General features: G+C 44.0%; 1 protein-coding gene across 1 annotated transcript in view; it reads right to left on the reverse strand.

Moving 5' to 3' along the window:
* Window positions 1-23,895, reverse strand: part of spop (speckle type BTB/POZ protein) — a 124,288-nt gene extending 100,393 nt beyond the window's left edge. The window contains exon 1 of the mRNA XM_055898230.1: window positions 23,824-23,895. The gene's annotated coding sequence lies outside the window, so the exon portion shown is untranslated. The remainder of the gene's footprint in view (window positions 1-23,823) is intronic.
* Between the last annotated feature and the right edge of the window lie 884 nt (window positions 23,896-24,779).

The raw sequence follows: 24,779 nt of genomic DNA on the forward strand, positions 1-24,779 counted from the left end.
CCTCTTCCTCCTCACTGAGGTTAAGGCTTTATACAGTTATCCTCTAACTTAATGCAATATCTCTTCCTCCTCACTGAGGTAAAGGCTTTATACAGTTATCCTATAACTTAATGCAATGCCTCTACTTCCTCACTGAGGTTAAGGCTTTACACAGTTATCCTATAACTTAATGCAATGCCTCTTCCTCCTCACTGAGGTTAAGGCTTTATACAGTTATCCTATAACTTAATGCAATGTCTCTTCCTCCTCACTGAGGTTAAGGCTTTACACAGTTATCCTATAACTTAATGCAATATCTCTTCCTCCTCACTGAGGTTAAGGCTTTACACAGTTATCCTATAACGTAATGCAATGCCTCTTCCTCCTCACTGAGGTTAAGGCTTTGGGGGTGTTGCCAACTTTCAGTACGCTGTCACCTTGTTGTCTGGGGATCAGAGTTGAGGACAGGGGTTATACTTAGAGCTGTCTACATACTGTACGTCCCGCACACAGCGCTGACTTGGGATCAGTAGCTCTGTTCGGGGTTCTGTGCCACACGGCGGGGAGGAGAGGTATGGCTCAGCGCTAAAGACTGACACTAACTTAATCACTGTTAATTGAGTAGGCTGCTGGGGAAGATGCAACATTAAAAGGGGCAATCTGAAATTGAGGGATGGGGCTGGAGAAATGTAACCACTATGAAATTCATAGGCAGAGCTATGAATGCAAGGACTGACAAAATGTAAGTTTGAACTATGTTTTGAGGCTATATAGTTTACAAACAGTGGAGTAAAACAAGCTTATATTTTGGGTTCTGATGGGGTACGACAGTGGATCTAAGCTCATGAGGCATTTCTAAATTATATTCTTCAAGAATGAAATGGGTACTTATCATTCATACGTTTAAAAAAAAGAAATGGATGCCGCAACTGCAGATTGCCCCTTTAAAGGATAAAAACGGTAGACAGGGCTGGCTCAGCCTGTCATTAGGTGTCTAATCACTGAGAAGACACACACATACACACACACACACACACACACACATCAGATCACTATCGGATATTAGCCCAGAACCACTCAGGACCCTCAAAGGGGCTTTGATCAGTCGAGGGGCGAGGAGAGCAAACAGACAGAGGGGGGGGGGGGGGGGGGGCGTGGACACAGCCCACACACACCGTCAAAGGAGCGAGGGACAGAGAGACAGGCGAGTGTCCTTCCCTGTCATCAGGACCCGGAGGTGTCCAAGGAAATGACAGAGGGGCATATTCAAACGGCTGCCTGCCTCCATAGCTGCCCCCAAGAAGCTTGGATCAATTACAATGTAACTGCTTAAGTTAGGCTGCTACCCCCAAAGTCAGGGTGCTACCCCCAAAGTTAGGGGGGAATGTAACCCCATTCCATGGCCTTCAATATCATCAACTTGAGCAACAACACATGCTCTTGCTAGTGATCCCAGCAGCAGTTTTAGTGAGACAGCTGAAGTGACAGTGAGTTGTATAAAGCCTATAGCAGTGGGTTGTGTATAGCCTATAGATAGCTGGTGAGTGGATTTATGAAGATGGAGGGGTCCTGTAATAGAGTGTTGATGAATTGACCAGCCTCCACCCTTCCCTGACCATAGGGAGCATGTCTGGGAGAATGAGACTGGATATCTGTCAAACTGTCTGGAGCTGACAGGGTTAAAAATCAACTGATAAAACTACTGCTCTATCTAAAGACAGAGAAGAAAGGAAAAGGACACAATAGGAAAAAGCCCAGCAGGAACAAGCAGAGAGAGGACAAGCTCTTCCCTCTTACAAATGCTGACAGCCTCACATTGCCAAATGAAAGGTTTTTGAGCACACACACAATGACAATGACTTGCACACGTTTCTTTCTTGTGCCGCAACATTCATACACTTTGCTGTCGTGGCTCAGATCATGGATGCCGTGAGAACAAAGATTTTACAGATCGTGTGAGATGCTTTAGCGGTGGACTGCAGGGGTCTGACATCCCCTGCCACGGAGACAGAGGTACGGAGCAATGGAGGAGAGAGAGAAAGGAAGAGAGGGAAGAAGAATGAGAGAGCGAGAATCCAAATGAAAGGCTGCCAAGCAAAAAGGAGGTAGAGTATCTGTACACTGAAAAGCAATACAAAGCAGACATAATGAAAGAAGATGAGAGCTACATTGGCAATGTGTGAGAGAAGCATGGCAATGTGTGAGAGAAGCACAGCATTCATCGAGCTTTTATTTCTGAAATGGGCAGAAGAATATAGATTTAAGTAGATTTAAGTTTAAGTAAAAATGCCTCACAAGAATCACAATGTCAAACAATTACTCTGATCAGAATGGGATCAGAGGCCAACAGAGTAATGTTTTATTTAGGGATGTGCCAAATGGACATTTTTTCTTAACGTTTAAACTGCCATGTTTGGGGGGGGGGGGGGGGGGGGGGGCCGTTTAAAAAAATAAGAAAAAAAAAACGATGCACATTTATTCATAATGCAAATGAAATGGTCCTATTACAGATGTATGACCGTTAGGGCCGGGCAATGAAGTTCTATCTACCGCGACACTTTAAACACACACAGAACGCAGTACAGTAACATGTCCATAATTAATCACTTTGACAATTTAAAAAAAGTGCCGCATCAGCAGCGTATGTACCTTTTCAGACACTAAAATTCTGCTCCAGCATAGAACGTTCAACTGTTTCCCTGACAACAAACGTTGCTGATTGATGTGCTGCTGTGTCGTTCATGCTGTTTTTTATGGTAGGGTAGCTAGAAGTGCTTTCTTTCTATTAAATGTCTTCGTAAGTCGCGATAACTAACATACTTTAAAGTACTTTTCTTTAGTCAGAGCACAGGCAGCAGGCATGCTAGGATTGAAAGTTCTGGTCCAGTAGTGATGGAAGGTAGTCCCGCTTCGGCATTACTTTACAGACAAGTAAAATGGCGTTCATGTCTCCAGAGAAGGTTTCTTGTCTGCGTTTTAAAAGCCGTAGTGTAGCCTTCCCTAACATGCTGACCAGACCGGACACGTCGCGTGCGCGAGCGTTGCAATATAAATTTAGAAATCCATTTTATTAAATTATTGCGCGCCAACGAACGTCTGCGACGCCAAGGGCTAAAATAGACCTCATTCCTATTTCTGACGCAGATCGCGCTGCAAGTCCTGCCTCTCCCATCTCCTCATTGGTTTATAGAAGCAGGTACCCACGTGCCATCTCCTCATTGGTTATACCCACGTGGGTGATTGAAAGATGAACTGTTTTGCCGGTAGTCGTGGTAATACAATTAAAGTTCAGATGCGATCACCATATAAGTTAAACGATGACAAGCCTGGAAGGTGGAGAGATGACTAGAAACGATTCGGTTGGCCGTTTTGTGTGTGCATTAATTGTCGGAGTAGAGGTCCTTGTGCATTTCAAGTTAAATAACAACTCAATGTTTATATCCCAGGACAAATTAGCTAGCAACAGCAAGCTAGCTAAATAGGACAAATTAACGTTAGCTAGCAAGTGCAAGCTAACTAGCTAAATTGCCATACATGTTTAATGCTTTTCGACCTGTCCCCAAATTAATGTAATTGGTTCAGAGTTTGTTTTGATATTTAAACCTGCGTCTCATGATCGCATTTGGTGTGGGGGGGGCAAAATACATTTATGCACGATGGCGCACGCGCACAGTTTGGGTTCCATGTAACAGACAAACAAGCATGTCGTAACCGAGGCGCTTTCAAGAGGACACATATTATATCTGAAAAGGGTAATCAATCAATCTTGATTCCAAGATGGCGTAGCAGTCGGACGTGTGTTTGTATTGTCCTGTATTGTCCTGTAGCGTGTAAATAGTAAATAGTAAATAGTCTTCGTATTTTTCGTATACATTTCGTATATATTTTAATTTCACTTTCCATCTAGGAACTGAATATACATTCCTACATTCCGCCTCACCCAATGTGGTACGGACCTGCTATTTTTTTTATACTTTAGAACCGTAACCCCAAGCTGAAGCTAGCCAGATAACTAGCTACTAGCTAGTAGTCAGTTAGCCACTGCTGCGGTCTTCACCCTCAACTCGGACACAGCCAGCTTCAATACCGGGCCAATACCTACCAGTCTGCAAGCGCGATATCAACCGAGAGCATATAGGACTGCTTTTTCTCTACCACATCACCGGATTCCTGACGCAAGCTCTGGACAATTACACCGTATCATCACAGCTAGCTAGCTGCAACCGAGTGGCTACTACTGGCTAACACCTCTGTCCCGAAGCAAGCACCAGTTAGCCTTGAGCTAGCCTCGAGCTAGGCCCATCTGCCGGCTAGCTGCAAGCGCGATATCAACCCAGAGCATATAGGACTGCTTTCTCTCTACCACATCACCGGATTCCTGACGCAAGCTCTGGACAATTACACCGTATCATCACAGCTAGCTAGCTGCAACCGAGTGGCTACTACTGGCTAACACCACTGTCCCGAAGCAAGCACCAGTTAGCCTTGAGCTAGCCTCGAGCTAGGCCCATCTGCCGGCTAGCTGAAGAGCTAGCGCTAGCGCCACTGCGCCAGACCCCCTCCGTCTGAGCAGACCACCCCCCGGGCTACTAACTTTATACGCCGCGTGCTAGCTTAGTGGAGGCCTCCTCTGCTCCATCTACGGCTGCCCCCTGGACACTATGATCACTTGGCTACATAGCTGATGCATGCTTGACTGTCCATTAATTCACGGTACTCCATTCTGTTTATTTGTGCTTTACCTGTCGGCTCTGTACTTTAACTCAGGATCTGTGTGTAGTTAATCCGACCCTCTCTGCCTAGTCGTCGCCATTTTTACCTGTTGTTGCTGTGTTAGACTAACACCCTGTTATTGCTGCTGTTATCTTACCTGTTGTTTTAGCTAGCTCTCCCAATCAAGACCTGCAATCACTTTATGCCTTATTGTATGTCTCTCTCAAATATCAATATGCCTTGCATACTGTTGTTCAGGCTAGTTTTCATTATCATTGTTTTGGTTTGCAATGGACCCTGTAGTTCCACTCTCCGTACCTCTGATACCCCCTTTGTCCCACCCCCCACACATGCGGTGACCTCACCCATTGAGACCAGCATGTCCAGAGATACAACCTCTCTTATCATCACCCAGTGCCTGGGCTTGCCTCCGCTGTACCCGCGCCCCTCCATACCCCTGTCTGCACATTATGCCCAGAATCTATTCTACCACGCCCATAAATCTGCTCCTTTTATTCTTTGTCCCCAACGCTCTAGGCGACCAGTTTTGATAGCCTTTAGCCGCACCCTCATCCTACTACTCCTCTGTTCCTCGGGTGATGTGGAGGTAAACCCAGGCCCTGCATGTCCCCAGTCACCCTCATTTGTTGACTTCTGCGATCGAAAAAGCCTTGGCCTCATGCATGTCAACATCAGAAGCCTCCTCCCTAAGTTTGCCTTACTCACCGCTTTAGCACACTCTGCCAATCCTGATGTCCTTGCCGTGTCCGAATCCTGGCTTAGGAAGGCCACCAAAAATTCTGAGATTTCCATACCCAACTATAACACTTTCCGTCAAGATAGAACTGCCAAAGGGGGAGGAGTTGCAATCTACTGCAGAGATAGCCTGCAAAGTTCTGTCATACTTTCCAGGTCTATGCCCAAACAGTTCGAACTTCTAATTTTAAAAATTAATCTCTCCAGAAATAAGTCTCTCACTGTTGCCGCCTGCTACCGACCCCCCTCAGCTCCCAGCTGTGCCCTGGACACCATCTGTGAATTGATCGCTCCCCATCTAGCTTCAGAGTTTGTTCTGTTAGGTGACCTAAACTGGGATATGCTTAACACCCCGGCAGTCCTACAATCCAAGCTTGATGCCCTCAATCTCACACAAATCATCAAGGAACCCACCAGGTACAACCCTAAATCCGTAAACATGGGCACCCTAATAGACATTATCCTGACCAACCTGCCCTCCAAATACACCTCTGCTGTCTTCAATCAAGATCTCAGCGATCACTGCCTCATTGCCTGTATCCGCCACGGGTCCGCGGTCAAACGACCACCCCTCATCACTGTCAAACGCTCCCTAAAACACTTCAGCGAGCAGGCCTTTCTAATCGACCTGGCCCGGGTACCCTGGAAGGATATTGACCTCATCCCGTCAGTTGAGGATGCCTGGTCATTCTTTAAATGTTACTTCCTCACCATATTAGACAAGCATGCTCCGTTCAAAAAATGCAGAACCAAAAACAGATATAGCCCTTGGTTCACTCCAGACCTGACTGCCCTCGACCAGCACAAAAACATCCTGTGGCGAACTGCAATAGCATCGAAGAGCCCCCGCGATATGCAACTGTTCAGGGAAGTCAGGAACCAATACACGCAGTCAGTCAGGAAAGCAAAGGCCAGCTTTTTCAAGCAGAAATTCGCATCCTGTAGCTCTAACTCCAAAAAGTTCTGGGATACTGTAAAGTCCATGGAGAACAAGAGCACCTCCTCCCAGCTGCCCACTGCACTGAGGCTAGGTAACACGGTCACCACCGATAAATCCGTGATAATCGAAGACTTCAACAAGCATTTCTCAATGGCTGGCCATGCCTTCCTCCTGGCGACTCCAACCTTGGCCAACAGCCCCGCCCCCCCCGCTGCTACTCGCCCAAGCCTCCCCAGCTTCTCCTTTACCCAAATCCAGATAGCAGATGTTCTGAAAGAGCTGGAAAACCTGGACCCATACAAATCAGCTGGGCTTGACAATCTGGACCCCCTATTCCTGAAACTGTCCGCCGCCATTGTCGCACCCCCTATCACCAGCCTGTTCAACCTCTCCTTCGTATCATCTGAGATCCCCAAGGATTGGAAAGCTGCCGCGGTCATCCCCCTCTTCAAAGGGGGAGACACCCTGGACCCAAACTGTTACAGACCTATATCCATCCTGCCCTGCCTATCTAAGGTCTTCGAAAGCCAAGTCAACAAACAGATCACTGACCATCTCGAATCCCACCGTACCTTCTCCGCTGTGCAATCCGGTTTCCGAGCCGGTCACGGGTGCACCTCAGCCACGCTCAAGGTACTAAACGACATCATAACCGCCATCGATAAAAGACATTACTGTGCAGCCGTCTTCATCGACCTGGCCAAGGCTTTCGACTCTGTCAATCACCATATTCTTATCGGCAGACTCGGTAGCCTCGGTTTTTCTAATGACTGCCTTGCCTGGTTCACCAACTACTTTGCAGACAGAGTTCAGTGTGTCAAATCGGAGGGCATGTTGTCCGGTCCTCTGGCAGTCTCTATGGGGGTACCACAGGGTTCAATTCTCGGGCCGACTCTTTTCTCTGTATACATCAATGATGTTGCTCTTGCTGCGGGCGATTCCCTAATCCACCTCTACGCAGACGACACCATTCTATATACTTCCGGCCCTTCCTTGGACACTGTGCTATCTAACCTCCAAACGAGCTTCAATGCCATACAACACTCCTTCCGTGGCCTCCAACTGCTCTTAAACGCTAGTAAAACCAAATGCATGCTTTTCAACCGTTCGCTGCCTGCACCCGCACGCCCGACTAGCATCACCACCCTGGACGGTTCCGACCTAGAATATGTGGACATCTATAAGTACCTAGGTGTCTGGCTAGACTGCAAACTCTCCTTCCAGACTCATATCAAACATCTCCAATCCAAAATCAAATCAAGAATCGGCTTTCTATTCCGCAACAAAGCCTCCTTCACTCACGCCGCCAAACTTACCCTAGTAAAACTGACTATCCTACCGATCCTCGACTTCGGCGATGTCATCTACAAAATAGCTTCCAACACTCTACTCAGCAAACTGGACGCAGTTTATCACAGTGCCATTCGTTTTGTTACTAAAGCACCTTATACGACCCACCACTGCAACCTGTATGCCCTAGTCGGCTGGCCCTCGCTACATGTTCGTCGTCAGACCCACTGGCTCCAGGTCATCTACAAGGCTATGCTAGGTAAAGTGCCGCCTTATCTCAGTTCACTGGTCACGATGGCTACACCCACCCGCAGCACGCGCTCCAGCAGGTGTATCTCACTGATCATCCCTAAAGCTAAAACCTCATTTGGACGCCTTTCCTTCCAGTTCTCTGCTGCCTGCGACTGGAACGAATTGCAAAAATCTCTGAAGTTGGAGACTTTTATCTCCCTCAACAACTTTAAAAATCTGCTATCCGAGCAGCTAACCGATCACTGCAGCTGTACATAGTCCATCTGTAAACTACCCACCCAATTTACCTACCTCACCCCCCATACTGCTTTTATTTATTTACTTTTCTGCTCTTTTGCACACCAGTATCTCTTCTTGCACATGTTCATCTGATGATTTATCACTCCAGTGTTAATCTGCTAAATTGTAATTATTCGATTTATTGCCTACCTCATGCCTTTTGCACACATTGTATATAGATTCTCTTTTTTCTACCATGTTATTGACTTGTTTATTGTTTACTCCATGTGTAACTCTGTGTTGTCTGTTCACACTGCTATGCTTTATCTTGGCCAGGTCGCAGTTGCAAATGAGAACTTGTTCTCAACTAGCCTACCTGGTTAAATAAAGGTGAAATAAAATAAAATAAAAAATACAGGCTACACCAGTACCCTACTGTGATTTCATATGAGACAGAAACCCCCCTACCCACTAATTAACTACCCCGTGCAAGACTGGCCCGAAGATACTGTATACCGCCAACACCAGTGCCATGAATAGCCTAAGCGAGGATATTCTACATGCAACAGACCAAAGGCTAAACACACACTTGGGTCATTAGCGAAGAGAAAGAGCAGGCAGGCCAGCATGAGGGAGAGAGAGGAGGGGCAGGCAGGCCAGCATGAGGGAGAGAGAGGAGGGGCAGGCAGGCCAGCACGAGGGAGAGAGAGGAGGGGCAGGCAGGCCAGCACGAGGGAGAGAGAGGAGGGGCAGGCAGGCCAGCATGAGGGAGAGAGAGGAGGGGCAGGCAGGCCAGCATGAGGGAGAGAGAGGGGCAGGCAGAACCGTACACAGCTTGGTAATCTGCATCTCGCAATGTCTTAATTGTCTTCCATGCCTCGCGAATTCACCAAAGCAGCCTAAAGTTCACCTCTTCCTCTGAGTTTATTTAAATTACACTACCTTCTGTAGGCCTTTATAGCCATAGTCAGGCTATAAAATTGGGATTTTTTAATTTATTTTTTAAGTGTGATAACTGCATTGTGACTTTAATATGTGGGGTGGGGGTTCGGTTAGGATTTTTCTTAACGTTAAGGATCCCAACTTAATTTAAATGTTCACACCCCTAGTTTTATTAATGTACAGAAATAAAAAATCCTACATGTCAAAATGTAGGTGATATGCATATTGGCTACAGCTTCATGTCCAAACCTATGCCGACAAGAGGTGCCAAAAAATGTGGCCAAACTTTAATGAGACTTAATTACAAAAATATAGTGATGATTGACAAATATAATGAAGGATAATTAACATGAGCATCTAAAGGCTTGATTCTGTCGACATACTGGAGGCACGGTTCCTTCAGATCAAATGGTCACAAGAGAGTGAAGGACAGTCACCCACCTTAAATCTGAGCGGGGGCGGTTCGCATTTTAAAACTATTTAACCGTAAACATAATTGTTTAAAACCTGGACATTTAATGTAATTTTATGAAGCATGTACCTTGTTTCAAAGTAACCTAGCATAGCCAAAATACAACCATAGAAATGTTGAGGGAATTATTTTATTAACACTTAATACGCCATTGAAAACAGCATGATTCTCATGTTCTACTAGTTTTCAAATCAACATTATTTTATTGTCCAACAGCATAGTCCTAGTCATATTAGTAAGCCATGCTAGATAATGCATCTTTAGATCTCCCCTTCATTTTTACATGAACCCACTGGTGCATGCGGTGCGCTTTTGAGAAAGATCTTTTCCTGCTAATTGCATTGGGGAACATTCACGCATAGTTTTATTTCTTTATATTATAAGCAAACAATCAACATTTTAAGCTAAACGGTCTGATCTGTTGCATCAGCCTCATTGGTTAAAAAAAAAATTATGTGCAGTGGTTGGATGAATTTTAAAACAGTCCGTTTTAAAACATATACATTTATCATCATCACAGGGACAACGGGACTCCCTTAATGTCGAGCCCTGTAGGGAAAAGTATTTTGATGTAATTCTAACGTTGCACTATTTTATAGGCTACCAAGGGTGGCTAACCATCCTCCAGGAGAGCCTTAAAGGGACAGTGTTGTATTTTGAGACAGGCTCGACTATTCAAAGAGTGTAGCATACATTTTGGTCTGATTCTCTATGGTAAAAATAGATAGTAATGCATGGGTCCTTGATCATACAATGACGTGCAAATGGTGTTAGTGGCATGACAAGCAAAAAGTTCATGTCTAGCCCTGCCACTCCATATTCCCTTCACAAGATCTCCACAGCGATGTCAGCTCTGCCTCATGAATATTCATCCACTTCATTAACACACAAGTGGGGAAACATTTTCCATGAGCCTGAAATTATTTGGAGAGATGGGAGGGAGAGAAAAGGAATAAAATACAGATGGGACAGATGCTAGAGAAAGAGGAGAGAGTCCACTAGTAGAGACAAACAACCCAATAACTCTTTACTGAACTTCAAGAGTACCAGAAAGTTGTCCTACATTGTTCCACGATCCAGCAGCCCCCTCTCCCCCAATTCCAAACTCAGATAAGGCTCTCTAAAAGCAGGAGCAAAGGCAAGGACATCAGGCTGGAAATTACATGCCATTTTACCTTGGAAATCCTCCAGGAACAAAGGCGACAAACAGCTGCAATTTCTCTGCTCATGTCTGGCTGCACACACAATGAACTGCTAAGTGCAGCGTGGAGGAAGCCACAGAGCAATCTGCTGTCATTCTACTGCCATTCAGCCAGAGAAGAGAGTCTGCAACCTGGTGTTGTTTTTCTAAGCTGCCCCCACAAATACACACGTGTACAAAGAATGTATGTTTCCTACACATAGGTTATGCAAACCCACTCCCACAACAAAGAAACTCAAATCCACTTAGCCACAGACACACACTGACAACCCTACACACAAGCTTATTTTTTCTTTTTGCTGTAATGCCAGTGAATCTCTTAAGAGAGACGGCCATGGGGGAAATCTCCATTCTCTAGTGATGTCCTCAGAGACCCAGTGAGACAGCACACTATATTTCCCAGCTAACTTCTTTGATGACTGAAAAAGTGGGCCGCTTTGGGGAAGCGATAAGACAAAGTCAGTCAGCACCCAAAAACTTTGCCCGGCCTTGTCCCCGGCTTTTTAAGGGCTGCAGAGCGAGGGCCTCGGACAAAAACACCCAACTATAATTGGAACACGGCCCAGGAATCAATACTGCTGCTCGAGTAACGGTCCTCAGCCAGAGCCATTTCATATTATACCCGCCATACCTGTTTCTGACAAAAAAAAACAAAAAGAAACTCAATTTCAGAATGGTATGAACTATCGATTTCACTACCGCAATCCTCTTCCACCCCCAACATCACCTCCCCCCCCACATCTCACTCGCTCTCTCTATACCTCCGCCTCACCTACTACATAACTCCTTTTCTCATTCCATCTTATCTAAATTTGTTCATCTTTTTATCTCCATCTTTACACATAACACTCCTCACTCCACATGCATCAAACCCGTTGCTTTCACTCCCAATTTACCAGACGATAGTTTAGTATCTCCCTCTGTAAAGTCTCACTCTTATCTTTCTCCCTCCATCCATGTCTGGGCATCTCCTTGTATAATTTCACCTTTGACCTTGAATTTGCACAGCGCTTAAACCCTGTCTCACCCAACCCTCAGAGATACTACCCCTAGATGGGTGATTCATTCCCCAAATACCAAACAGCCATATGGAAATTACCTTTGAATTCAATTGGCCTCGCATCACAACAGCAAGATGGTCTACTGCTGCTTTCCAAGCTCAAATGGCAGTAAATACCAGCACGATTAGATCTGACTTTGGGGCCACGGCCGCTTCTAAATCACTGCATTGTCATTGATATTCAGATAGCTTCCCGGGGTCAGCGGCAAGGCTACTCGGCCAGGGAGAAGTGGGTCTCTAGCCCCCAGACCAGGCAGGCCTCCAGCCCACAACTCTCCACACCCAGCCAGCCAGACGCTCACTAAGCTAAACCGCCACCAGCACAGCAGCACATTTAAATACATCTAAATGGCAGATGGAATGAGCTGTGCTCGGTTTCCCGATACCGATGGAATTTACACTTACGAGTGTTTTTCGTTCAAATATTTTTTATTGAACACACACAGGAATGGTGTATAGGTATGAAAGGCAGGTATACAATTTTTAACTAAACATAAAAGAGCAGACAGAAATAAAAAGATCCAGAGTTCTGGGTACAAAACAATTATTACAAAACAAGACATACAAAACAAGGACAGGTAGAAAGAAAGAGGGTGGGTGTCACCCCCCCCCTTATTCCCCCCCTTTATCCCTTCCCCTTATACCCCTCCCCGCTGCTCGGGTGGCGGTGCCAGCACGTGCTGCCCAGAGGTGGATTAAAATATTACAATGGAGAGTGCGTTAAAAAGTACAAATTCACAGCGCCGAATGGTCCAAGTAAGAGAGGAAAGGCTGCCAGATCTGATCAAATGTTAATAATTTATTGTTCAGAATTTATCTAATCCTTTCTAAGTGTACAGTGTTTGCCAATTCGCTGAGCCATAATTTGGTAGTGGGCGCTTCCCTCTTTTTCCAGAACAACAAGATTAGTTTTTTTGCCGAAATGAGACTGTAAGAGATGAGTTGTTTTTGGGGGTTGGTTATTCCGATTAGGGAATCAGACACTCCCAGGATTATCAGAAGCAGGTCTGGGTCAATTGAAGTCTCCAGAACTTCAGAGAGGATCCTAAAAATTCCACACCAGTAACCATGCAAGCTAGAGCATAGGGCAAAGCAGTGGAGAAGTGTACCCTGTGCAGCCTGACATTTATCACACAAAGGGGATGTATCAGGAAATATCCTATGCAGTTTGGTTTTGGAATAGTGTAATCTGTGTAATACCTTGAATTGTATGAGCCGATGTCTGGAGTTAATGGAGCAGGTGTGGATATACTCCAAGCTATCTTCCCAGTCTGCCATCGAAATGTCAGTCCCTAGTTCTTCCTCCCATTTTGCCTTAATGGCCTCTGTAGAGGGTGTGCTAACCGATTGAAAAGAGTCATATAAACGAGATATCAGTTTGTCTGAGGTGGGGGATGTTTTTATGCATCCGTCAAACATGGAAGGCTTAGCGTTCCCAAATGTTGGGAGGTGTTTCCTAACATAGTCTCTGATTTGTAGGTATCTGAAAAAGTTATTTCTGGGAAGATTATAAGTTTCCCTCAGCAACTCAAAGGAAGCAAAGGTCCCTTCTATATATAAATCCCCTATGGTACTTATCCCCAACTCTCCCCATTGCTCAAAGGTGTTATCAAGGTTGGAGGGGGCAAAGGAGGGGTTCCTGGCAACAGGGAGCATGAATGACATTGGTCTAAGCTCAAAGTGGGTTTTAATTTGCTTCCAGATTCGGACTGTGCAATGTATAATAGGATTGTTACGATAAAGTGACCTCTCCAGATTGACAGGCGACAAAATCACAGCACCAATAGAGAAGGGGTGACACTCCTCACGCTCCATACTAAGCCAGGTGGGTGACGGACGTGCGTCATCCAGCAAAAACGTAACCGCACGGAGGTTAGCGGCCCATTAATAAAATATAAAATTTGGGAGAGACAATCCTCCTTCCATCTTGGATTTGCAGAGGTGTTTTTTACCTATCCTGTGTGTTTTATAATCCCAGATGAAAGGATTGATAATTGAGTCCAGTTGTTTATGAAAGGATTTAGGTATGAATACTGGGATGTTCTGGTATAGGTAGAGCAGTTGTGGGAGGAAGACCATTTTAAATGGCATTAATTCTTCCGAGCAGAGAAATTGGGAGAGTTCTCCAAAATTGTATGTTTGTTTTTAGTTTTTGCATCAGCGAGGGGAAATTCTCTTTAAATAGTAAGGAATATTGTTTGGTAACTACAATTCCTAGATAAGTTATCTTCAGAAAAATTTACCTAAGTGGAAGATGTTCTAGCCAGGAGGTGTTTTGTAACCGTATGGGCATTAATTCACTCTTGTTCCAATTTATTCTGTATCCCGAGAAGGTACCAAACAAATTAATCACATCAAGAATAGCTGGAATACTAGCTTGGGGTTCTGTTACATAGAGGAGAATGTCATCTGCGTATAGGGAAATCTTATTTAGAGTATCTTTAGTATTATAGCCGTGTATTGCTGCATCAGATCTAATCGTCTGAGCGAGAGGTTCAATGATTAGGGCGAAGAGCATCGGCGACAGCGCACAACCCTGCCTTGTCCCTCTGTAGAGGTTAAATCGGGGCGACAATGATTGGTTAGTGAGTATTCTCGCACAGGGGTTCCTATATAAAAGCTGGATCCAATTTATGAACCCATCTCCAATATTAAATTTATGTAGGACTTTGAATAGATAGGACCACTCAACTTGGTCAAAAGCCTTCTCGGCGTCAAGAGATATAACGGCAAGGTCCATGTTTGGTAACCTCTGAGAATACATAATGTTGAAGAGGCGCCTGAGATTGAAGAATGAGTTTCTGTTCGGGATAAAGCCGGTCTGGTCCGAATGGACCAGTTTGCCAATTAAAGTGCTAAGCCTGTTAGCCAGGGTTTTTGCTAAAATCTTTTGGTCTGTATTGAGGAGGGATATTGGTCTGTATGACCCTACCTCTTCCGGATCTTTACCCTTCTTATGTATAACTGTAATGAATGCTTCATCCAAAGTAGATGGGAGAGCTCCATCCTCTCTGGACTGAACCAACATTTTGTGCAGGTAGGGAGAGAGCATGTTGCTGAATGTTTTATAGAATTCACCCGGGTATCCATCTGGGCCCGGGGTCTTGCCACTCTTTAGAGTTTTGATTGTTTCTCGAATTTCTTCAAGAGATAATTCCTTATTCAGGAAGTTAGAATCTTCCTGGTTCAGGGCAGGAAGATTACAGTCATCCAAAAGGTTTTGCATAATTAAGGGGTTAGAATCGGCTTTAGATGTATATAGAGTCTCATAAAACTGACGGAATCTGTCATTGATGTCTTTGGGGGAAGAGTAATTCCCCAGATGCAGACTTAACTTTGTGAATCATTCGGTCACTCACAATTTTTCGAAGTTGTCTGGCGAGTAATTTGTGTGGTTTGTCACCAAACTCAAAATATTTTTGCTTGGCGTAGAGAAAAGATTTAGCAATTTTAGCTGAGAGAGTCTGATTATATTCAAATTTTAAAGAGGTAATTTTTTTATGTTTCTCCATAGATGGATGTCTAGCATTCTCCCTATCCAGTAAGTGAATTTGTCCCTCCAGTTCTACCAATTTTCCCTTGTTTTGCCTACTCCTGGCAGTCTGATAGGAGATGATACAGCCTCTCAAATAAGCCTTAAGTGTTTCCCACAGTAATGCTGGGGAAGTCTCTGTGATGTCGTTGGTATCAAAGAAAAATGTTATTTGGTCTTTAAGATGTTCACAGAATGTTGGTTCTGTGAGGAGCTGAGGATTTAACCTCCAGACCCTCTCGTTTGGTACCATGTCACCCAATCTCAGGGAGAAGGTGAGTGGACTGTGGTCCGAGATTATAATATCATGATACTTCACATTACAGGTATAGGGGAGTAGTTTAGCATCAACCAAAAAGTAGTCAATTCGAGTATAAGCATTGTGAACATGAGAGTGAAAGGAGTATTCCCTGCCCGTAGGGTTAGTGATCCTCCATATATCAAATAAGTTAGAATTCTTTATGTAGGTATTCAAGAATTCACTTGAATAGGGGGTGGGGGTCCTGTCCAAATATTGGTCTAGCACGCAGTTAAGGTCCCCTCCAATGATCAGGTTAGTATGGGAGATATCTGGAATCAGGGCAAGGACTCTTTTGAAAAAAGAGGGGTTATCAATGTTTGGCCCATAGATATTTAGTAGAGTTACAGAAGTAGAGTGGATCTCTCCTATTACGATCACATAACGACCCTCTTTATCCACAATAGTGGTTTTATGTAGAAAGGGAATTCCTTTCCGTACCAGAATCGCTGTGCCTCTCGTTTTGGCAGAGAAGTTAGAGTGATACACTTGCCCCACCCACCTACATTTAAGTCTGCTGTGAGAATTATTTTTCAGATGGGTTTCTTGCAAAAATATGATATCAGACGAGAGTGCTTTCAAGTGGGCTAGGACCTTGCCTCTCTTAATTGGTTCGTTTAAGCCCTTGACATTCCAGGAAGTGAATGTGAGCCCCGCCCCCCTCTCATTTGTAGTTCCTATGGTGGCCTGCATAACTTGTAACTCAATAAAAAGGTAAGAAAGCGCACCAAACCATCACGATCAGCATATGTAGCAGCTACACCCGAGCAGTATCCAAACAGCCCCTCCCCCCCTGCAAGCCCCTTTACTTCCCACCCTGTTCCACCACTTTCCCCACTATTTACCCCCCCGCTGAACCAACCTTTAACAGGCATACACAAATAGGAGAGAAAATAAAATTAAAATAAAAATAATAAACACATTGTCTGACCGATGCCAAAAAAGCACGGCGCGACCTCGAACAAGAGATGAAACAAAAATAAAATCCCAACTGTACGTTCACCTCTCACTATCCTAGAACTTCTACTAACATATGAACTGAGGAGGCTCCCGCGAATAAAGTGTCCAATTAGCATCTAATAAACCTAAAGAGAATAAGTTGCAACATAAACATATTGCGCACTTAAGCGTCATCTTGGGTCTATCTATCCCTGAGATAAGCAAGATATAGCATCACAAGATTATTTTGCTAAGCACTGCCGGTCTAAACATGAACCATCAGCAACCAACTTAGACAGCCGTACATTTACATATTGTGGGTTAGATCGGAAACAAGAATTTTTCTAAATTAAACGTATCCCCCAGTCAGAAAATAAATAAATAAAAAGGTTATATACATGTATACATACACATATATACATACACACACACACCCACACCCATACATATCTACATATGCGCATATACACATACATACCCATACATACAGAAACATTCATGCCCCAGAGTAATAATCTACACTAATTTAAAATATACACATACATAATAGTAACATGCTAAGAGAAAATAATTATAAAGTACAAATAATAATTATATGTACGCACACCTACCTAGACACTACAGAGGGCTGGTAGGGATCTAATCGGGAGAGCGGCCCTCGGCTATATCAAAGGCAGAACGGCACAAAACATCCACTTGCTATCCAGGTGTCTGTGTCTGCCCCTTCCCCACCATCACCCCCAGTCCCCTGCAAGCTTTAAATAAATGGTATTGTAATAACAATAAATGTAAGAATTAAAAAATAAATAACGAAACAAAAACAAAAAATGGGGGGAATATAAGTATATTCATCCGAAAGTGTCAATGATCAAACCTGGAAGGCATCCTAAATAGGCATCGCTCTGAACACAGCCAGAATGAAAGTGACTTTAATTGAGAGCCAAGACCGCCCTCCACAGCATCTTACATGTTCGGTAGCCCTTGTTGAGACCGTTCAATACGGTTTCACCCGTTATGGTTTAGTATGGATTCGATTCCATGAGCAGACCCTAACACACAATGACAAGGCACTCTAACCTGTACGGGGGATTGGCGTATGTTCCCGGATAAACTTCTCTGCGTCCAAAACCGAGGAGAGCCACATCTTCTCACCGGAGGGCGGGGTAATTCTTAGTCTTGCAGGGAAGAGCAAGGCTGGGCGAAGATGGAGTTTGTAGAGTTTGGCCATGACATCTCTGTAGCCGCCACGGTCCTTTGCCACATCGGGCGCATAATCATCAGACACGGAAGGGGTGCCCTTTATGTAACAGGTTGCCCCTCATTCGGGCCTCGTGCAGGATAAGATCCTTGGTCTTGAAACTGTGACAACAGATGATTACTGGGCGAGGGCGTTGACCCGGTCCAGGCACTGGGACAGGGGCGCGATGTGCACGGTCCAGCTGGGGGTCCGAAGCCAAAACGTCCGATCCCATTGCATCCTTCAATAGCTTGGCGAAGAAGTCGGTGGGGCGAGAGCCCGCCTCTACCCCCTCTGCCAGACCAACAACGCAAAGGTTATTACGTCTGGAACGGCCCTCCAGGTCGACCACTTTCACAGAAAGCCTCTGCACAGTACCCTGTAGTGACGAGCACAGCTTCTCTAACTCGTCGATCCTACCAGCGCTGAATTCAGAAGCCCTCTCAAGGTCCACAATACTCTGGCCCTGCGAAGCGACCGCTCGAATGGTGCCCTCGATTTTGGTGTCCAGTTCAGCAATAGTAGCCTTAAGATCCTCAGCTAAAGCAACACGTAGTTCTCCCAAACCCTGGGTAAGTTCTTTAAGTGTCACGTTGTTGCCTGTGCCTTCCGCCATGTCTGTCTCGTTGTTTGGTGTGGAGTAGGCCTCCGATGTGGATTTATTGTCCTTTGGTCGCTTATTACTCGGCATTTTTACACAGAAAGTTACGATGTTGTATTAGAAAGAAACGTTTGTTGTAAAAAGTATCATAAAGTAGGTTAAGTTAGATTATTTCGCAAAAAAGTTGCAGGAGCCTCTCACACGCAGCCGTTCACTCCAACATGCTAGCTCCGCCCCCACTTACGAGTGTTTTAACAATGCATCTTTCCTATAACGGCCAAAGATGTAATACACGTTTCCCAAAACAACATCCAGAGAGGTACCTAAGTCCGTTGTAGGAGCATGTGTCGATACTGATAGGCTGGAAAGAAAAGCAGTGCTGCTCTCGGATCAGCTTTCTCCATTAAAAATCTTGCCTTAACATTAGAATGATTTCAGAATGCTGACGACGGATCAGAACTTAGACAAAAGTTACCACCTAAGGCTGTAAATATTGAGGCGTCTTATTCTAATGCTTACCTAATAAAAATGCACTAAGTCACCGATTGGCACATCATTGCGCATGTTAGGCTACACATCATGAAATATATTGAGGCAAATTAGAGAAATTAGCAAAATAGAACATGAAACGTATTTCTATATGATATATGAGGCGTATAGCTCATTGTTTATATTTGAATGCAGTTCTCAGTTTTCATTTGAATAACCTTTTTAAACATAGCTTGGAATTAATTGCAAAGACATTGACAACTCTGTATTTGTAGTTATGGGCAGTCACAGAGAGACAGATACACTATTTGATTCTGTTTAGCGGAGATCTTCTGTGTTTAAAATGACGTGGGAGGGCATCTAACGGCGCACTTAGCTGTTCTACGAGTGGTCTGAGGCAAGCATTAAATTCCAAGCATTTTCAAGTGCAACGTTAATAATGGTGGTTGGCGGAAAAAGCTTGGATTTAACTTCTTACGCCTGAGATTGGCTGATATCCCGTTAACGGGATCGACTTGACAACAGCCAGTGAAAGCGCAGGGCACCAAATTCAAACAGAAATCTCATAATTACAATTCCTCAAACATACAAGTATTATACACCATTTTAAAGATAAACTTGTTGTTAATCCCACCACAGTGTCCGATTTCAAAAAGGCTTTACGACGAAAGCATACCACGCGATTATGTTAGGTCAGTACCGAGTCACAAACACAGCCATTTTTCCAGCCAAAGAGAGAAGACACAAAAAGCAGAAAGAGATAAAATGATGATCTTCATCAGATGACACTCATAGGACTTCATGCATGTTTTGTTCGATAAAGTTCATATTCATATCCAAAAATCTTAGTTTACATTGGCGCGTTGTGTTCAGTAATGTTTTGCCTCCAAAACATCCGGTGATTTTGCAGAGAGCCACATCAATTTACAGAAATACTCATAATAAACATTTATAAAAGATACAAGTGCTTTAGATAAACTTCTCCTTAGTGCAACCGCTGTGTCAGATTTCCCCAAAAACTTTACGGAAAAAGCACACCATACAATAATCTGAGTACGGCGCTCAGACACAAAAACAAGCCATACAGGTACCCACCATGTTGTGGAGTCAACAAGTCAGAAATAGCATTATAAATATTCACTTACCTTTGATGATCTTCATCAGAATGCATTCCCAGGAATCCCAGTTCCACAATAAATGTTTTATGTCCAAATCAATCAATCAAATTTATTTTATATAGCCCTTCGTACATCAGCTAATATCTCAAAATGCTGTACAGAAACCCAGCCTAAAACCCCAAACAGCAAGCAATACAGGTGTAGAAGCAAGGTGGCTAGGAAAAACTCCCTAGAAAGGCCAAAACCTAGGAAGAAACCTAGAGAAGAACCAGGCTATGAGGGGTGGCCAGTCCTCTTCTTGCTGTGCCGGGTGGAGATTATAACAGAACATGGCCAAGATGTGCAAATGTTCATAAATGACCAGCATGGTCAAATAATAATAATCACAGAAGTTATCGAGGGTATAGCAAGTCAGCACCTCAGGAGTAAATGTCAGTTAGCTTTTCATAGCCGATCATTAAGAGTATCTCTACCGCTCCTGCGGTCTCTAGAGAGTTGAAAACAGCAGGTTTACCTCCAAATACCTCATTTTTGTTCACGCGTTTAGTTAAAAAATCAAAATTCGCGCAGGCCAGACGAAAAGTCAGAAAACTCCATTACAGTTCGTAGAAACATGTTAAACGATGTATAGAATCAATCGTTATGATGTTTTTAAGATAAATCTTCAATAATGTTTCAAACAGATTATTCCTTTGTCTTTAGAAACTAAAAGGAACACAGCTACCTCTCACGGGGGTGCGCCTGAGTGAGCTCGTGGCACTCTGCCAGACCCCTGACTCAATCAGCTCTCATTCCCTCCTCCTTCACAGTGGAAGCATCAAACAAGGTTCTAAATACTGTTGACATCTAGTGGACGCCTTTGGAAGTGCAATATGACCCCATAGACACTGTATATTGGATAGGCAAACCTACAAACCTCAGATTTCCCACTTCCTGATTGGATTTCTTCTCAGGTTTTTGCCTGCCATATGAGTTATGTTATACTCAGACATCATTCAAACAGTTTTAGAAACTTCAGAGTGTTTTCTATCCAAATCTACTAATAATATGCATATCTTAGCTTCTGGGCCTGAGTAGCAGGCAGGTTACTCTGGGCACCTTATTCATCCAAGCTACTCAATACTGCCCCCAGCCATAAGAAGTTAACAATGCTCCTACGAAGGCTCTAACGATGAACTTAGCCTTATGATGCCTTTGGGAAACAGGCCCTGGGTTTGTGTTTCACTTTAAAATGGATGCCATAATGTAATGGAAGAGCAGCAGGCTTGGTGTTAGTCTGGCTGAAAAATGGCCTGGCATCTCTTTAAGATGACTAAAAACATCCACTTCGTCTGTGTCACTCCTGCTCCTATCCTGTTATTGGAATGCAGGAACGAGCAGTGGAAAACCATTAGATACCGCCACTGTCTGCATCAGTCACAAAATACATTTCATCCCACACATCCAAAACAGCCAATCGCACAGGCAGGCGTTTGCGACCCCAATCCATATTTCAATTTCCAACCTCTCAGCAAACTAATTCAATAGTTGTTGCATTCCCTCACAAGTAATCAGCATTGTGAGAAATGGGCTTCTTCTAAAGCTGCACCTGTAGTGTCACAGTGACTCACACACATTTACTGGAGCTGCACACACACACCTATTACCACCATTATCCACATATATACTTAACACAGGTGGAAAGACACAGTTACACAACTAAACTGCCTGGATGCACACTCCGGTGCTCTTCTCCTCATAGCTCTGTGGCCATGTGGAAGCTGAGGCAGGCGGGTATTAGCGACAAATTTAGGAGCTTAAACAGCGACAGCTTTACGATGCCTGAGCGGCCTCTACCACTCCATTGCTGTCAGATTACATTAGCTTGCCCTCCGCCATGCATTGGCTGTTATTCCTAGCAGTTACAGAAGCACCTCGCGTAAATAAAACAAAGTGTTCTGTCCTATGGATGGTGAGGAGGGCCAGGGGATGGTGTGTAGAGTGCATCTCCACTAAATCGAGTGCTGTCCAATTTAACATATCATAACATAGAACGGATAGAGTTGGCTGGGAAGTGATGGCTGGCTAGGAGTTTGTGTGCAGTGAAACGACTAGGTAGGCATTGCAGTACCGGTAACTTTTGAAGTGTTCCATCGCCAGTCATTGTCATGAAGGTATTGTGCAACGGAAATGTCTTATACCATTTTGGCCTAATCACTGATTACAGCCTGACTAACTACGGAACAATGGAACCCTGTGCCTGCTCTGAGGATCCTTTCCCGTCAACGCAGTCTGGCAGCATGTACAAAATTTGTCTTCATACAGAGAAGCACATTCCTGTTGACAACCACAGGGTTTTCCTTACCGTTATGAGATGGCTGTCTCTCAGCACAGCCACACTGACTGGTGAGGCCAGCATGTCAAATCAAGGTAAGTACTCCAGTCAGACAAGTACTCCACTCACACCAAAATGACTTTCTCAGTTAAACAGCTGCCAAGATGAAGTCTCTGCACTCAAGCCACAACTAAACACCTGTCTGTCTTCAGACTTTCACAGGCCCCATTTTCCTCATCAATAGAGCCAAAACTCTCACTTACACTGAAATAGTGTAGGCCTATCAGTTTTGAGGTGTCTGTTGGAGCAGGTGTGTGGCAGGTGAATGAGTACTTCTAGTGCAGCTCCTTGAGGGCAGCTTTTTGGACTGGGACTGTAGTGGGTGTCCCAGTTGTTGTTATCTATGCTGTCTCAGAGCATACCTCACTAAACCACTCAGATGCTCAACTAAACTCCAACATTGCTCCCTCAGTTTCAACCTGTATGTGTTTACAATCTGGAAAAATGCTGAAGGACCACACAAGAATGATTGAGATTTCCCACAGCACTTCATGTACTAAAACTAATCTTGCGTCAACATTTTATTTGGTTAAATACCAGCTGTGCCCCAAAACGCCCACTTAAAAAACATCTGCCACTGGAATTCTCTCTGTCTGTGCGTGGTTAACCATATTGACAATTTCACAGTTTGCTCATCTTTAGGCAGGACCTTATTCTGCAATGCAGCAACCCCTCAGCCTGGCTCTTCACATTCTCTATGGAGCTCAGTTTCTGGCGATGGACACTGTGCTGCACAACTCATGCAAACAAATACGGGAGACAAGTGATGGTCACTATTTGGCAGGATACAGGCAGTTGTGGGATGGTGGCTTCAGAGCAAATTGTGGGTTCATAATGTGAAAGGGAAAAACATGCTTTTACTGAAGCACAGGGCCCCTGTGAGAATTACTCATGTATTCATTTCTAGGAATAACCCACCTCTTTCCCGCACACCAACTGCATAAAATGAATCTTTCCTTCACAAATGGTCAAGCTAAAACCAGCTGTCAAACAAGCGCGAGGCAGCGTAGATTGGCTAGCTAACTAGCTCAGCTGGCTAAACAACTAGCTAGCAAGCTGGCTAAGTAGGAAACTACAACAAGTAGTTTCCTACATTTTAGAACGATTAGCTAATGTTTGGTAGACGATTTGTCAGGGCTTACTTCCAACGAGCTAGCTACCCGTCTGCTGGCTAGTCAACTAGCTAGCGAGCTAACGTTAGCTAACTAAGTGTAGCTTGCTATCTCGAAAGTCAACAGTCGAGATTGTTGAGAAGGTAAAATAGATAGATACAAGTTGGCTAAGTGCCTTCCGTTTTCCTGTTAGATACCAAACTCACACGTTCACTGGTGTTTGGTCTTAGAATGAAAGCAAGTACAAGCAAAGTTTAGAATTTTTTCAAAGCGATGTTTCCTTTTGTTTTAAAACTCACCTTTTTTCAGTCTGTTCCACGACAGGATAGGATTTTTTTTTGTCAGCACTGGCACTTTACATCCGGGTTATGCCTGTGACGAAAGCATGCACGCCCATGGCAATGTTTTGGTAAGCACGCGCGTTTTGTTATTTTAGCTAAATAATTTATTCATGAATGTACATGTCTTATTAATAAATGTATTCATGTAAATATAAGAGTCATAAACCTCTGTTTGTTCTTTTTGAGAATTAAATTGAACATTAAATAAACACAATTCATTCTTCTCATAGCAACAACAAAAAACTATCAAGACACGCTATTTTTATAATGTACAGTCTATATTCCCCTCACTGTCGTTTGTAATTGTTTTTCTATATATTTTGAATTGGTTTAAAATAAAGTATAAATTATATATATAATTGCCATATTGTGATAGGACAGTCAGTATGTGAAAAAGCCTGATAATACAGTCTTCTTCTTCCTCTTCTTTTTCTTCTTCTTCTTCTTCCTTAATAAAATTACATAACAAGGGGTACCGGTCCGAGTCAATATGCTGGGATACAGGTTAGTCGAGGTCATTTGTACATGTAGGTAGGGGTAAAGTGACTATGCATAAATAATAAACAGTGAAGAAGCAGCAGTGTAAAAACAGTGTAAATAGTCAGGGGAGTCATTTTATTAATTGTTCAGCAGTCTTATGGCTTGGGGTAGAAGCTGTTAAGGAGCCTTTTGGACCTAGACTTGGCGCTCCGGTACCGCTTGTTGTGCGGTAGCAGAGAGATCAGTCTATGACTTGGGTGACTGGAGTCTTTGACAATTTTTGGGGCCTTCCTCTGACACCGCCAAGTATATAGGTCCTGGATGGCAGGAATCTTGGACCCAGTGATGTATTGGGCCGTATGCACTGCCCTCTGTAGCACCTTGCGGTCAGATTCTGAGTAGTTGCCATATCAAGAGGTGATACAACCGGTCCG

Source organism: Salvelinus fontinalis, chromosome 34 (genome assembly GCF_029448725.1).
Source record: "Salvelinus fontinalis isolate EN_2023a chromosome 34, ASM2944872v1, whole genome shotgun sequence".
In the NCBI taxonomy this organism is placed as follows: domain Eukaryota; kingdom Metazoa; phylum Chordata; class Actinopteri; order Salmoniformes; family Salmonidae; genus Salvelinus; species Salvelinus fontinalis.